This window comes from Brachycentrus maculatus, unplaced genomic scaffold, assembly GCF_059751285.1.
Source record: "Brachycentrus maculatus isolate JH-2025_06_01 unplaced genomic scaffold, ASM5975128v1 h1tg000393l, whole genome shotgun sequence".
Lineage (NCBI taxonomy): Eukaryota > Metazoa > Arthropoda > Insecta > Trichoptera > Brachycentridae > Brachycentrus > Brachycentrus maculatus.
The window spans coordinates 575268-588485 of NW_028281142.1; the positions used below are offsets into that span (position 1 = coordinate 575268).

Here is a 13218-nt window from a genome sequence, read left to right on the forward strand (position 1 = left end):
ACTTTTGAATCAAATTTGCAACAACATGCAATGGATATCCTTATGGGATATTGATAAATGTTTTAACACTAACTTTTGGCTATGTTACGAATTTGATACACGATGCAGCGAAGGGTTAAAATAAATAATTTGAAAAATATAAATAATCATAAATACATAATTAACAATATGACAGAGACTAACACCTACCCCTATTGTCTATGTTCCCACTGGAAAAAATAAGAAACAGCTTCTACCCCCTCTTCACCCTTCAACGTCCCAAGGAGACAACTCTAAAATTTAGTTTGAAAATGATGCGAAATCCATCGAAACACGTGTCACAATAGATTTTAAGAAATAGTGGTATTTACCAAGTAAAAAAAAATTCTAAATTGACAAATATAACCACAATGTGACTGTCGAATCAATCAATGAAACGTACGATTTAATTTAGCCATTACCAAAACGCAGAATTCAATAATTTCATATTTAGTTTCTCTAGGTCGTCTGGTATTTAGAGTCCATACTAAACGCCAAAAGAAATTCCAACAGTAAATGACACGCACAACAGTGGAAAGCATTCAACGTACCTCTGTCAATAATACATTAATCAAATGAGCTGACCTTTTTATTCCGGTCGCAAATCACCAATCGCTATATTTGCAAAGGTGAAAATATCGGACATACTTTGGAAAAAAACCCGTTTCGACTTCTTGGGAGCTAGTAGGTAGATTTCTAAGTTGCACACACATGAGCAATAACGTATAAAGGTGCACACATACAAACATATTTTACTTTCTGCATATATTTTCTGACTCACACAAAAGTCCTGCGATTTTGTACGCCTCTGTGGTGTAATGGTTAGCGTGTTTAGCTACCGTGCTGGAAGATCGATTCCCAGGGGGTTGAAAATAAATACTCAACATGTCATTCCACAATGTTAGTGCCGAATCAATAAATAATATAATACAGTAAACTTCCCTATAACGCTGAGATAGGTACCGTGTTTATCAATGGGAACTATGTAAAACGTTATTTTTTTTAATTGTATTTTGATTTTTGATGACTCATTTCAGTCTTTTCCGCTGGTTCAAATGTAAAAATACGATTTAAAAAATTAACCACTTATAACATTCACTCTGATAATGCGGTACCTACCTATCTCAACGTTATACGGGTTTTACTGTATTATATTATTAATTGATTCGAAATTCATTTTATGAAATGATATGTAGATTATTTTTAATTTACACTAACACTTTACAATATACCTTTCGATGAAAACAAGTGTAATTTTCGAAACTAGTCGTGTGTAATGAAATACAACCCATTAAGTAAGTGGTATTATACAAGTAAATTTTTTTTAAATAAAAATTTTGCTACCGATTTTACGTCTAATATTTATTTAACATCACCCTGGACTGGTTCTAGAAGTGATCACCTTGCCTTCATGTAAGTACCGATCAAATTAACACTGCTTTAATTTGATGCAGTGCCCTATGCATCATTGGGTGCGGATAAGGGTTAGAAGGTAGAAGGTTATTAATAGTAGTATTTACCAAATAAAATCTAAATTATACTAACGAAAAATCGAAAAATAACAAATGAAAAATATTTTTTCCATTTGAAGAGTGTCATTTCAAAGTATAAAATAATTCAACACCTCTGTCGAATAATTTAAAGCGTTTGAAATAAAATTATCCTCGTTGGGCGTATGAATCAAAATGAAATAATTAGAAATATTAATAATTCCAAGGTTATAATACAAAATTAACATCGTGTAGGATCAGACGACAGTTATTATGCAAATTATCTAACCTACATTTACTTATTTGAATACGATGAATATTTGTCAATGTTTTTAAAGCAGATACCTACCACAACCTTATAGAGACGTGTTATTTATTTTTATTAATTACTTTGTGGTTATCACGATAGATTTTAAGAAAAAGATATAATTACTAAGTGAAGTTTAAATTACTGGATAGAGAGAATCCATTGAAACACATCGGCTGTCCAAACTCAAAACATAGTAAGGGACATTTTTTATAAAAAACGTTTTTTTTTAAAAAAACGTTTTTCAAAAAAAATGTTCCTTACTGTGTTTTAAGGTCATCCAACATGTCACGATAGATTTGAAGAAATATTGGTTTTAACCAAGGCTTAAAAAATAAAAATGGATAGATAATTCCACAAAATGACTAGCGAATCAATTAATGAAAATAAAAATTCAAGCAAAAAAAAATATAAGCCGAATAAAATTAATGAATACGATTTAAATCGGAAAATCAAAAATGTGAACACAAAGTGAAACAATGATATCCTTATCATTTATAATTCACTTTGTGTAATACCACTTTAAAAGTGAACGATGAATGATAAGGAGAGCGTTATATTACAGCACCAAAATATTAACAATGCTTTTAAAATAAAAAATTGAAAAACTAACTGTTACTCATTAGTGGAAATTCTACACATTACAATAATACAATCTTTTATTTATTATTTTGGCATTAACTTTGTGGTAAGACATGTTACAATGATTAAAGGAAACACTTGTTTTTTACCACTTGAGTTTTATTATAGACTACATGTTTCAGAAGTTAAACTTCCATCATTCAGGTCTGTATAGTAACTCTACACATGTTACTATACAGACCTGAATGATGGAAGCTTAACTTCTGAAACATGTAGTCTATAATAAAACTCAAGTGGTAAAAAACAAGTGCTTTCTTTAATCATTATAATACAATCTTAAATTGTTGTATTATTCCATACAAAATGAAAATATATTTTTTTCCTATTTTTATGAGAAATATTTTAATAGTCATTGAAGGAGTTTGTTAATAGTTTGTAAGTGCAGTCATTATCGCAGTGTTGTTTTCAATATTAAAATCCAAAATTATTGTCAACAAGCCTCGTCAAGTGAGTGAACAATTAATGTGTATTAAACTAATAACTTTAATTCTCTGTTTCCACCTACGTTGTTTAAAAACAAATTACTTTGTGTGTTTTAAGATTATAATGGTGTATCTCATTATAACTTGTCATTACATTTAAATTTTACTAACAAGCAAAGTTTGTGTTTTTATGAGAAAATAGTTTCGAATATTTTGTCGGCAGTGATACAATATGTTGTAGACATGATGCCATCAGAGTTGATACAAATAAATTACTAACACAGAGGTAATACGACAATATGGAGTTTCAAAACTTACTACGCCCCATCCCTTAATCCAATATATATATTTTTAAATATATTACATACATAAGTTTAATTATATAATATTCCTGATTGGTATTTTTCATTTCTCATTTTGGAACAAATTTGAAACACAAATAAAAATATTACAAAAAAAGATTAAAAAAAATAAACACTAACGCAGGGCAAAATATAAACTGTAAAAAAATAAACGGGTAGAGTAAATAGGCATATAAAAAAAAACATAAGGTAAGAAGCATGTTGAAAAGAAACAAATGAGAAAATACAACTTATCACTCACACAAATATCTTTCCTCAAAGCATTTTTTCACTTAATTTATTTTGTATCCCTGACTGGGTTCTATTTTATATATCGCTCACTCCTTTCAAGAACGTCATAAATCAAAAAACTCGATTTTTCAGTATAACGTTTTTAAAGGTTAAAAATAAAATATAATGTATTACAAATAAATATTAAGTCACTTATTGAACTTTTTACTGGGTAAAAGGTTTTTTCTCCATTTGAAAAATATTAAGCATATTTAAAAAAAATAATTAAACAATACCTTTTCTTCAAAATGCAAAACAACACATTTTGCCCTGTAGCGGGTAAATATTAAGTTAAAAATATGCCTCTTTTGCTGGGATGTGGTACATTTTATGCGCATTCCGAAAACATGCACAACTGAAAATTGACGATTTTTGATTTATGACGTTCTTGAAAGGAGTGAGCGATATGTCATGCAGCTGGTTAATTTGGGTATAGGCAATACATTGTAAGGACCTTACTCCAAACTTAGTTGTGTTTATCGGCTCCACATACATTTTGTAACGTCCTCGTTATTATAATGGTGATTTTCATTGCCAAAATTCGTTACGCAATACCTCTATGTATGTTTGTAACATTATTCTCATAGCAAAAATGTTTCTTTTCTGTACCTAATCATAATATGATATAGGGAATTAATTGAATCTTAGTTTGAAGTTCTTAATACAAAGAGGCGAAGGTTTGCCAATATAGAATGGTGTGGCGTTCTATTCTCTGTGCCAACTCCTGCAAGGAAGGAGCGTGATGGTTAAGTTCACTTAATAAAAAAGTATACGCAATATTACAATGATTAAAGAAAACAATTGTTTCATACCGCTTGAGTTTCATTAAAGACTACATGTTTCAGAAGTTAAACTTCCATCATTCAGCTCTGTATAATAACTAATATGTTATTATACAGACCTGAATGATGGAAGTTTAACTTCTGAAACATGTAGTCTTTAATAAAACTCAAGTGGTATGAAACAAGTGTTTTCTTTAATCATTGTAACATGTCTTACCACAAAGTTAATGCCGAAACAATAAATAAAATATACGCAATATTAACGATAGTTATGAAAGTTCAATGATTATTTGTAATATTTATGGATTCCCACTCCAAAAACTGATTATTTTCAAATATCTTTTTCCTTAACCTTCAATGGCACAAACAAACATTTTATTTTAGTTGAATTATCATGATGACCCTCCATCAATGAATTATTTCTAGGTGTTTAAATAAACGTGTTATTAGATACATTAAGATTAGCAAAAAATGATGAATAACAAAAATCTATAATTATTTTTTTACGTATGTTATTACCATCTCGTAGACTTTGGGTTTTACGTAAGCATTAAGTAAAAAAAAAAACTTCAGCTCTAAAATTGGCACTTCATAAAAAACGCATTAAAAAATAATGGGATTTGCTAAGTTGCTAATATATCAAGTTTCGATCCGTATTATGATAAAACATATTAAGTAAAAAAAACAACATATTTAATAGAAAACACATGCTTTCATCAAATTATAATTACAATACATGTAAATTGAATATAATAATTTATAAAAGAATTTTATTTACATATATATATTTATATATATATATATATATATATATATATATATATATATATATATATATATATATATATATGTATATGTATATATATATATATATATATATATATATATATATATATATATATATATATATATATATATATATATATATATGTATATATATTTATATATATATATATATATATATATATATATATATATATATATATATATATATATATATATATATATATATATATATATATATATATATATATATATATATATATATATATATATATATATATATATATATATATATATATATATATATATATATAAATATATATATATATATATATATATATATATATATATATATATATATATATATATATATATATATATATATATATAGATATATATATAGATATATACATATATATATATATATATAATGAGATGCATGGAGTTTAGTACCACATTATGCAGTTTTATTCTCTAGCCATCAGGCCAGACTAATGACTTCACGGGTATTTTAGTTTCAGCGCGAGAGCCTGAATAGGATTTCCGAGAACAAAGCGAGATTGTTCCTTTCCTCGCAGATGTATATTGAGCCAGGCTGAGTTTACGGCCGACTATGAGTCACCTCTGGCATTTCTAGAGAAGTGATTCACCTTTGGTAAAAGGATAACGCTGAAGAATTCGACGCAGGACTGCAACAGGATGTAGGATTTTATTTCCGGCTTCGCCCAAACAGGTACGAATTTCATAAAGATCATTATTCCTTAAGGCCCAGTTATCAGTTATAACATTTAACGGAATTGTTTTTTTTCTTCTTTGAAGGATGAAATCAGACTGAACGCAGTCGAAATGCGATCCCTCAGACGAATGTGTGGCAAAACGATGTTTGATAGATGTTCGAATGATGAAATAAGGAAAGAATGTAAGGCTGAGATAAGCATTATCGATAAAATTAAGAAAAGTGTGTTGAGATGGTTTGGACATGTGGAGCGTATGAGTGAAGAAAGAACGGTTAAACAAATTTATGAGGCGAATGTAGTTGAAAAAAGAAGCAGAGGACCACCGAGGAAAACTTGGCACAATCAGGTTTGTCAAATACTTGAAAACGGCCGGGTCAGGAGTTGTAATAATCGTCGGCTATGTATGAGGAGATGCATGAATGTAGAAGAGGCAATGAATGTTTGCAAAGACAGAGTGGTGTGGCGTTCGATTCTCTCTGCCTACCCCTGCGGAGAAGCGGCGTGATGGTTAATTAGTTAGTTAGTTGGTTGTTTTTTTTTCTTAAACACCGTAATCGTTTTTAGGATTTTTACGGAGTGTGTGGAAGTTTTTGGTGAGAGTATTTTAATGTTTTAATTGTTTTTTAATTAAAATAAACCCCGATGATGACAAGGTTCTTGTCGAAACCGGTAGGTTAAATTTTATTAATTAAAAAGTGGTGAAAAAAGGTTTATTCATTTTATAAAGTTTATAAAATGTGCCACAAAGTATCTGCAGAAAACATTCTAGAAACCGTTTTTTATTAGGAAAATTTTTCAATCATCCAGACACATAAAGGGTAAATAATAATAAAATAACCTTTTTTTTGATACTATGATTCCAACCTGTTTCGACAATACCTTATCTTCTTCAGGGATTACACACGTACATACCTGAAAAAGGCAGGGTGCTTGTCGAAACCAGTTGGAATAATAGGGCATAAAATAATCGTTAAAACAATGGTAGTGTTTTATTTATTTTACTATATAAAGTTTTTAAAATGGGTCATAAGGAATCAGAAAAAAACTTTTTTGTAAAGACACATTTCAAAAGATTATTTTAACTAATAAGTTTTTTTTTATCTTAAAATTTTATAAGACAAAATTACTAAATATTGACATATAAATACACACATACAGTATATATTCATTTTTTCTTCTAAAACTTATCCGTACCCGATAGTGCCTAGGACACTACATTGCATAGAAGCAGTGTTATCTTGATCATGTAATTCATGAAGGAAAAGTGATCAGCATTGCGCTTCAGATACCAGTTCAGGACAGCATAAAATAAATACCAAAATGATAAACCATTAACGTTCGTTTTGACTCCCCTGGGAATCGAACGTTCTCATCACTACACTAGATTTAATATCCGCGATATTTTCTTTTAATTTGTACTTTAACAAATATAAAGACATTCAATTCTTTGGCTACGGCTTATGTAACACAGCTTATAATGGTCTTATTCGGATGTTATATCAGCTATTTGAAAGTTATCGAATATTACAGCACAGAAGTCGATTATATTACGTGAATTGCGTGGGTAAAAATTCTTAGAAACAAAACCATCAGTTCAGTTCCCGAATGAAACTAGAGTTCAATGAAGGTTAAGAGCGAAACCTGATAAAAACGAGTTGGATCAAAAAAGTGATGTCATGGTAGACATGGGCGATCGATCTAAAAAACCGATTTAAATACCGACTACTTTAAAACAAGTCGTTACTTATTCGGTTTTAAGATTCGATCACCAATCAGTGCACAAATTAGTTGCGTAATCCGAAAGCGTAAGGCCATAGACGTAAAAATAATTTTTAGAATTTGTAAAATAAAAACACTTGTTTTTAACCAATTGAGTTTATTTTATTATAACGTCTAGTTTAGGAAACTATGCTTCCATCCTCAGGTCCAAATACAAACTATATAGCCAGTTTATATTTAGACATGAAAATGGAAGCATGGCCTTCGAAATTGGTCATTGTAATAAGAAAAACTCACTTGACTAACCCCTTCCCCTTACTTTCCCCTCTCCTTATTTATAGAACAATTTTATATTATATTTTAGTTATTATACAGACCTGAATGATGGAAGTTTAACTTCTGAAACATGTAGTCTATAATAAAACTCAAGTGGTAAATAACAAGTGTTTTCTTTAATCATTGTAAGAAAAACTCAAGGGGTATTTTTTTTTTCTTTTATAATTTAATCATATCTTACCACAAATTGAATGCCAAAACAATAAATAAAATAAAATTTAGAATTTACAAATTAAACGATCAGTTTAACTCTGATTGCAGTTGCAGTGTTTTTTTCGTTTTATCGGGTGCAAAATATTAGCGCGTCATTGTTTGACAAACCATGTCACCTCTCCTCCGAGCGGGGCAACTTTTTTACTTTCGGGGATACATTCAATTAGTACATTTGCGGAGGTTCTTACCAAAAAGTTACATTTCCAATATTGCACAAAAATCCTTTAAATGCAAATCTATTGTGTGTACTGTATTCTATCGAAATCTTAATTAAAGTTGCGAGAAAACGTGACCAATCCTGTGTTAAACCAATATGAAATCGCACCAAAACGTAAGAATTTTACAAGCTAGAATTCCTGATGACTTATAATCATTTAGGACCTCCACATTAGTAAACCTTTTTTTAAATAAAAAACTGAGCAATGGGCTAAGAACTGTGGAATATCAAAACAAATTTGAAATAATTTGACGAAAAGTTGTGCGTGTATGACGCACAGAGCAAGGTGGTATTTAGATTTTTTAAGTTACGTTTTAACGACCATAATTGACTTGTTTGTACGGACCGAAAGAGGAAATTTGTAATGAGCATTCCGCCGAAGCCTTGACATAAAGGTGTTTCAGTTGATGTATCCTGTCGCTATTTCTACTTAATTTACACCAAACGTTTTAGATAATGGTAAATAATTGATGATCACATCATGTTCTTGGAACTTCAAGGTCGATCATGGTATTTTTTACATTTATAAAAATAATCTTTGCTTGCATATGGAGTTTTTTGTTGTTTATGTTTGATTCAAAGCTGAGAGCATTGGATAGTATATAATCAATTCAATGAATTTTTTTTTAAATTATGACAATTGTGTAAGTTTATTAAAACTGTAATTTTGACTGGATGTAATAACATCATACATTTTTCATATGGTAAAATATATTAAAACATAAGTCTATTCACAAAACGAAAAAAACAACATAACATTTACGCTCAGATTTCTTGATCTATGTATCTATGTTAAGATGATAAAGTGTAAAAAAAAACAGATTTGTGATCAAGGAAACGCCGAAAAATGTTGTAAATAAAATATCTGGTCAAATTTAAAGCTGCGTAAAAATTGGGAATCATGTATTGAGGCGTCTCTCAGTACGTAAAATAATCAAGTTAGGACATTGCATTCATTTAATAAAAAATAAATTCGGCCTCTGCGAAACAAAAGCTTTCTCAAATCAAAGTGTGATGATGTTTTTGAAATAAGTATATATAAATTCCAAAAAAATCTAATAGTGTGGTAATCAATGAAGGGTAGAATGGTGAATGTTGCACGTGTATAAAGTGATCACTTAATTAGCCTAACACAGGTTATAAGCCCTGTAAAAACCCATACTTCCATATTCTTCTTCATCTGTGTTAAGATCTCAAAAAAAATATCTTTTTTGGAGAGGAACAGCGTAACTAATACTAATATATTATTTTTTGACATCTCATCAAAGATGAAGAAGAATATGGATGTCTGGGCATTTACGGGGCTGACGACCGTCATAGGCTGGTTTAAGTGATCACTTTACACACGTGTAACATTCACCAATTCTACCCATTATTGACAACCACACTACTCAAATTCTTGAAAGTTCTATATATATGAACCAATTTAGAAACCTTGTTCTTGAATCACTAGAACTTCACAAGAGACATCTATTGGTGAGATGTAAAGTAGCTTTTTTTATTAAACAGAAACTCTTATATTAGTATGTGAGATCCGAATCCTGGATTATAATCACACACATGAGAAACGCCAGAAAATACCATTTTCATTTTTATTATTAAGCTTATAATTTGACCAGATAATTTATTTACAACATTTTGAGTGTGTCCAAATACTTGTTCACAAAATCTGGATTAAAATAAATAATTAATAAAATAATAAATTAATAAAATAATAATTTATGAAAATAACTCCTGCAATTGGAGATAATCCAGATTTTGTGAACAAGTATTTGGACACACTCAAAATGTTGTAAATACTAATATATGTTATAAGTAGAAATGTCGACATAGAAAATGAATTTAAATAAATTAAATATTTTTAGCATTTTATTTTTTGTTTCGGCATTCACTTTGTGGCAAGACATGATGAAATTGTAAAAGAAAAACACATGTTTTGTACCACTTGAGTTTATTTTATTATAACGACTAGTTTCGGAATCTATGCTTCCATCTTTAGGTCTAAATATATATGCGCATAGCTTGCGAAACTAGTCGTGATTATAAAATTAACTCAATTGGTAAAAAACAAATGTTTTTCTTTAACGATATTTTTACTTTATAAAATAAAATTAAAAACTTACATTATTCCTCTGTGCTGAGGTAATCCAGCTCGAGTCCGTAAGTCCTGCTTCGGACCTATGGACCTTCGTTATATACCACTTATTCCTGTAAAAAAAGAAGAAAAAAATCAAATACCACCCTTCAAACAAGTATCTTCAGTTAACTTTGCAAGTTGTCATATGCGGTGGAATCTATCACATGGTTGACTGTTATAGCCGACCATAGACAATGCGCAGATAGGTAGAAAGATGTTTCGATCGATTCCATAAGCAGAAAAACGATTTTACGATAAAACTTCTTTTTATTTTCCTTTTTCTTGGTGTAGGCCTTGTGGCCTGTTTTAAAGAGTGATTAGCCTCGTGCGATGTCGGTTCCCAGCTGTAAATTTATCTCTTTGGTAGTCTGCCCAAGAGTCTGCCTTGCAGTGCAATATAAGAAGTCTGGATGGTTCCATTCTCCTTACATTCTTCTTCGTTGCCTTCCCCACCTAACGACATCTTTGATCTCGCATATTCCTCTAATCCTGATGTTCCCTATTTTATCTCGTTAACTCTTGGCAGATATGCTCCTTAGATTCTTCATTTCTGACACTCTAAGCGCGTTTTTTGTTACGCTAAAACAATCCTTACATATTATTTTTTGACATCTCATCAAAGATGAAAAAGAATATGGAAGTCTGGGCATTTACGGGGCTGACGACTGTCATAGGCTGGTTTAAGTGATCACTTTACACACGTGCAACATTCCTATATCATCATAACTGTTGTCTTTTTTTCTACTATCTCTGTCTCCTCTTATATCCTTTATTAATTGAAATTACAATGTATTTTGATTGTAAGAACGTAAACGAGTGGAGGCTTAGTAAAATATAAAATAAAATATCAATTTATGTATTAATTTTAAATCACACAGATTTTTTTGAGTCTACTTAGTTGTATTTTATTAACAAAAACACATAAAAATTCATATTGTGACAATTGTTTCGCCTTGTTAGGTTATTGTCAAAAATGCCCTAACAAGGCGAAACAATTGTCACAATATAAATTTTTTATGTGTTTTTGTTAATAAAATACAACTTAGTATACTCAAAAAATCTGTGTTTGATTTAAAATTAATGCATAAATTAAAATGGAGTTCTACAATTCAAACGCCAAATCAATAAATAAAATATCAATTTAATATCCGGAAACATATTTCTCGGCATTAATTGGCATGTAACACGCGTTCATCCCACTTCTTTTCATATTTGTTACATTCGTCATACGTTATACGTAATATTAAAACAGATTACAGCGCAATTAGTTAAGCAATTACAAAGGACATTATATAACATTGCCCTTTTGCACGCTTTGGGTAAAATTTAATGTGACCTTCACGAGGTAAATTAGAGCAGAAACAATCGTCTCAGTCCGCCACGCAGAGAAGACGAACGTATAACCTGCAGACGCTAAAATACATAATATTTTATTATTCACAATTCGGCGCGGCTACTCCAGCAGTTCGACCGCTGCAAGACAACAATATAGAGTCAAAACCATGACCGCCGTACAGTGTCGGATTAAGGTGGGGTAATCCAATAGCCCTCATATCAAAGTTTGTTTATATTAATTTACATTTCATGGACAGAAAATAAATATGTATATTAGCGGGCTTATTGTCAAACAGCAATATCTTCCAACCGACCAAAAACAGACTATTTATATCGGTCAAAACGTATGATACCTTATATTGCTGTTTGCAATAGTTCTCGAACATTAAAAAAAACATTAAATTACAAATTACTGTTGTATCAATTAAGCAACTGCTTTATATTTTGTTAAATATATCGTAGAACGGGGCTTGAATATTGATGTTTTACTTGAGTCCAGTACAAAAAAAATTCAGATCTGTATTTGGTCTACAGTAATGAACGTATCGACATGATTCATTGTTTCCCTGACAGGTGACACTTATACGTTCATTATTGTAGACCAAATACAGATTTTTTTTTGTACTGGGCTCAAGTAACACATCAAAGTTCAAGAAGCCCCATTATACGGTATTTAAAAGGAAAGAAAATTATATAAAAATTACAAATTGATGAGAGTAAGGAAGGCAAAGGAAAAAGGGAGTTTAGGGAAGGAGGTAGAGGGAAAAGCTAAGGGATAAGGTTTGATTGACAGGATTCTAATGATAGATAGTAATGTCTTAGACCTTTCTTAAAAGTTATCAGAGAAGGTGTATTTTTTACAAGGAGAGATACATGATTCATTCCATAGTCTGGCCGCTAGGACGGTTAGATAGTTACATTGAAAGTAACAATAATTTTTGCCGTCCAAATTTTAATACCACAATTTGATACCTTTTTCTAATAATGAGCCGCTTAGGCCCACAGAAATAGCATGAAATTGAAATATTTGTGTAAATAATAAAAACACAAATATTACTCTTTCAAAAAAATTATAAAAAATTTAATTAATGTAGACTGAATAGTAATTACATGTTCCTTAATGTGAGTCAAATATTACTGTTTTTTTGGTTATATCCTTTATTTAATGTTATTACAATGTACATATTTTGAATGACCTAACGTCCAAGTAATTTAAAAATCTAGCTACGACTCATGCAACACCGCTTATAATGGCCCTACTTAGGCTTCAACTATATAAGTTTTATAGCCTATACCTACTCGTGAGTGAATTAACACTTTTTGTTTAAATATACTATAAGTTTCATGTAATTTATGAGTGAAAATACTTGGCAAAAACGCTCGCTACGCAAATCCAGCACTGCCTCCGAAACCTCGTCACCGCGTTTTCCATTTAACTACCGACTGCC

General features: G+C 30.2%; 1 protein-coding gene across 1 annotated transcript in view; it reads right to left on the bottom strand.

Moving 5' to 3' along the window:
• LOC148303007 (uncharacterized) overlaps positions 1-13218 on the bottom strand; it is a 154877-nt gene that overhangs the window by 116047 nt on the left and 25612 nt on the right. The window contains exon 2 of the mRNA XM_088270718.1: positions 10422-10506. The gene's annotated coding sequence lies outside the window, so the exon portion shown is untranslated. The remainder of the gene's footprint in view (positions 1-10421; positions 10507-13218) is intronic.